The sequence below is a fragment of the Lygodium microphyllum genome, chromosome 9 (assembly GCF_053477565.2).
Source record: "Lygodium microphyllum isolate KBCC chromosome 9, Lygodium_microphyllum_v1.1.10, whole genome shotgun sequence".
NCBI lineage: Eukaryota > Viridiplantae > Streptophyta > Polypodiopsida > Schizaeales > Lygodiaceae > Lygodium > Lygodium microphyllum.
In genome coordinates, this window is record NC_141143.1 from 23,218,403 (window position 1) to 23,222,104 (window position 3,702).

The 3,702-nt window shown below is 41.1% G+C and overlaps 1 pseudogene; it reads left to right on the forward strand.

Moving 5' to 3' along the window:
- The first annotated feature begins 326 nt into the window (after nt 1-326).
- Nucleotides 327-961, forward strand: LOC148030866 (uncharacterized; annotated as a pseudogene).
- Nucleotides 962-3,702: the final 2,741 nt, after the last annotated feature.

Consider the following 3,702-nt stretch of genomic DNA (forward strand, 5'->3'; position numbering starts at 1 on the left):
GAGCAGATGTGAAGAGTTTTGATGTACCTCGTAAAGTCTTGCGACACTTTCCTATAATTCCTCGCATCAAACACATGTTCAAGTGCAAATCCATAGCAGAGCTCATGTCATGGCATTCCTCGCATCGATCGGATGATGGCATGTGGAGAATTCCTGCAGACACTCCTGCTTGGAAGCATATTGAAGATGAGTGGCCCAGCTTTAAAACAGAGCCCAGAAACTTGAGACTTGGCCTAGGTATGGATGGAGTGAATCCGTTTGGTTTCAAGAGCACCGCATACAGCGTGTGGCCGGTTGTGTTGGTGAATTACAACCTTCCACCATCAATGGCGATCAAGAAGGGACATCTTATGTTATCCCTTCTGATTCCAGGGAAACATAAAGTCAAGCATATGGATGTTTATCTTGAACCGTTGATTGATGAGTTGGAGGAACTATGGAGAGGTGTTGCGGTAGTGGACATTAGTAGGCCTCCCTCCTCTCGACACTTCGACTTAAAAGCAGTGTTGATGTGGACAATGCATGACTTTCCAGGATACAGCGATTGTTCTGGTAAGAATTCTAACTACCTCCCGACTCTAATACTACTAGCTATATCAATTATAACTATTGACTTTATTATTCTAACTTTTTTTTTATTTTAACAGGTTTGAGGACATCGGGTAAACATGCATGTCCTATATGTGGCCCTTCATTGGTACATGAGTATGCTGATGGTTTGTGTAAGACCATATTCGATAATCATCATCGATTTCTCCCATCAGATCACCCTAAATATGCTCCTAGTAAGAGGAACATTCATCCACAGACACTTCGTGCAAAATATTGGAAGCGTATTTGGGAGTCTTCAAATGTTCTTCCTCCAGATGGCATGAATAGGTACATCTCCATTGTTTTCAATCTTGTTTTGTGTAGTCTCTAAAGTTGGAATAAAGATGGCAGTCTGCAATCCCTTGTGTAGGTACTCCATTTTTTTCCGACTACCATATTGGACCCATCTCAAGATCAACCATCTTCTTGATCCCATGCACATCTTCAAGAATGTGGGATCTAGTATTTGGGAACATGTTATTGGTAAAAGAGACAATGTTAGCGTACGGGAGGACTTGCAGGTCGCAGGACGTATGCGTCAAGCTTGGCCACGAGAGGAGGGTGGGCACGTTCGTCTTCCGCCTGCTCCCTGGATTATATCAAAGAAGGAGGAGAAGCAGGTAAAGCAAGCCATCACCACTTTGCGTACTCCCACTGGATGCATGAGATCGTTGAAGGGAGCGTTTACAACCACTAAGAAAAGAGGGGTTGAGCAACTACATGGGTTGAAGTCCCACGATTGGCACAAGATGCTCCAAGTAAGTGTTTTCCAATTATTGTAGGTTGAAATTAAATTTTGTAATGCCCTAACCCAAATATACATGTGCTCTTATGTGCGCAGTTCATACTACCTACTAGCATCGACCATTGTGTAGACAGGAGTTTGAAAAGATGTATTTATAAGATGGGCGAGCTTGTGAGGTATGTAAATCCCATGTAAGATCACCCTTCATTATACCTTGCAAAATGAATGTGCATGAGGTATAACGTACTGTGCATTTATTTTTCAGATATGTTAGTTCCAAAGCAATTGATCCAACCACATTGGATGATGCGCGTGTTATGGCAGTGGAGGTGGTTTGTATGGTAGAGGAGACTTTTCCGCGAACCATTCTCACAAGTCAACTACATCTCATTGTGCATTTAGTGGATGAAATTGCTTTATGTGGCACTGTGCATGCCCGTTGGATGTTCTTCCTAGAGCGCTTCATGAAGACCTTAAAAGACTTTGTGAGGCAAAGTGCAAGGCCCGAAGGAAGCATGGCTGAGGGTTGGTTGATACAAGAGTCTCTTGTATATATATCAGAATTTCTTGATCAGGTGGATAGCTCTTTGCCGCGACTATGGAGCAATGAAGAGGACTTGAGGATGACGTCTATTGTGCCTCAAGGAAAAGGACAGAGCAAAGTAATTGAGAGAACATTGATTGATGATCTTAATTTCACTTGCATCCTTAATAGTGATGTGATGAGCAGATGGGTTACAAGATACGAGGATGCAAAGACAAAAAGGCAAGCAGACAGAGCTCTCTTTCGGAGGCAACATGGCTCTCGTAAGGCGTACCCTAAGCATCTAGCAACACTTCCGAATGATATTCATGTTGATTGGTTGCATGAGGAAATGGAGAGAGCAGAGAGAGATGAGGGGCTGCATATCATGGCGGAAGAATGGGAGTATGCACGAGGATGCATGTTAAAGGTACATAGAACAAATGTAAATTTGCATTCTTTGTAAGTGATTGGCTTTTCATATTTATTCACATTAATTGCTTACATAGATATTGCTTATATTTTGGTCCAGTGCACTATGTTCAATGCTATATGGTGTGAAGGCAAGCATTTTCGAACACAAAGAATAGATGAAAAGAGGAATACACAAGATTGCGGTGTCATTAGTAGCTTTGAGGGAGCCAATGGAAAAATTGATGATTATTGTGGCACAATCCAAGACATATACAGACTTGACTTTCGCCGCTTCTTTGTGTATGTTTTGGATGTCAAATGGCAAATGAACGTGGTGGAAAAAGGGCCTAACGCAACGATAAAACGCCATGCAAGTGGCTATGTAACTATTGACTCTACAAAGTTTTGGCAAACAAAGAAAGATAGGCTCGTATTGCCACAACAATGTGAGCAGGTATGCATTTTTTTACAAATGTGTTTCATGTACATATATATCTAAGCTCGCGCACCCCTTGACTTTTGATATGCTAATTAATTAATGAATTATGTGTATTTGAGCAGGTTATCTATCTGCCAATGGTGCATGACAGTAAATGGTGGTATGTCATCCCTATTGCACCACGTTCCAAAGTAATGTATAATACATTCACTGATATGGAGCATATGGAGGATGTGGCAAGCCGCAAAGAAGATGATGTCGAACATGCCAATGTAGATGATCATGGTAATGAGGATGAGCGTGCCATTTCTCATGATCATGAGGATGACCCTTCCATTGAGGATGATGGTGATGATGATGAGAATGATCAAGGCATCGGTACCATTATCAATGGGCAAAATAGCGATAGTAGAATAAATTTAATCGTAGCCTTACAAATTGATCAAATGGATATTGATGTTGATCGTTTGGCAAGGATGGATCTTATTGAAGATGAGATCGAACCCTAACCAATCCATCACTGTATTGTTCCAAATTCATGACATTTCTATTGTATACTTTGTCTTTCAATAACCATATGAAGATATATTTTTCAATATATTACGTTGTTGTAAGTGCATGTAGTGGGATTTTGTAATGGTTTGTAAACACTGCAATGCACAATGACATTTTTAAAACTTAATGGTTTTCTATTTTGAAAAGAAATGGATTTCTGTAGTTAGGCTCTGTGTCGCGTGTAAGAGAGCGTGTATTATGACAGACTTAACGCGCAAATACACGCGCCCTCACATGCAATTATACACGCGCTCTTACATGCATGTATACACGCGTCCGATATTGCTGTAAGTATAAACGACCATACACGGGCCCGTAACTTTTCGCGTGTAATGGACGCGTGTATGGCAGCATTGTGTTGTAGTGTAGGGGTGGATTTTGATGCCACCCTCCATGGGCAATATGACTTTTCTATTATTTATAACTCAAATGTAG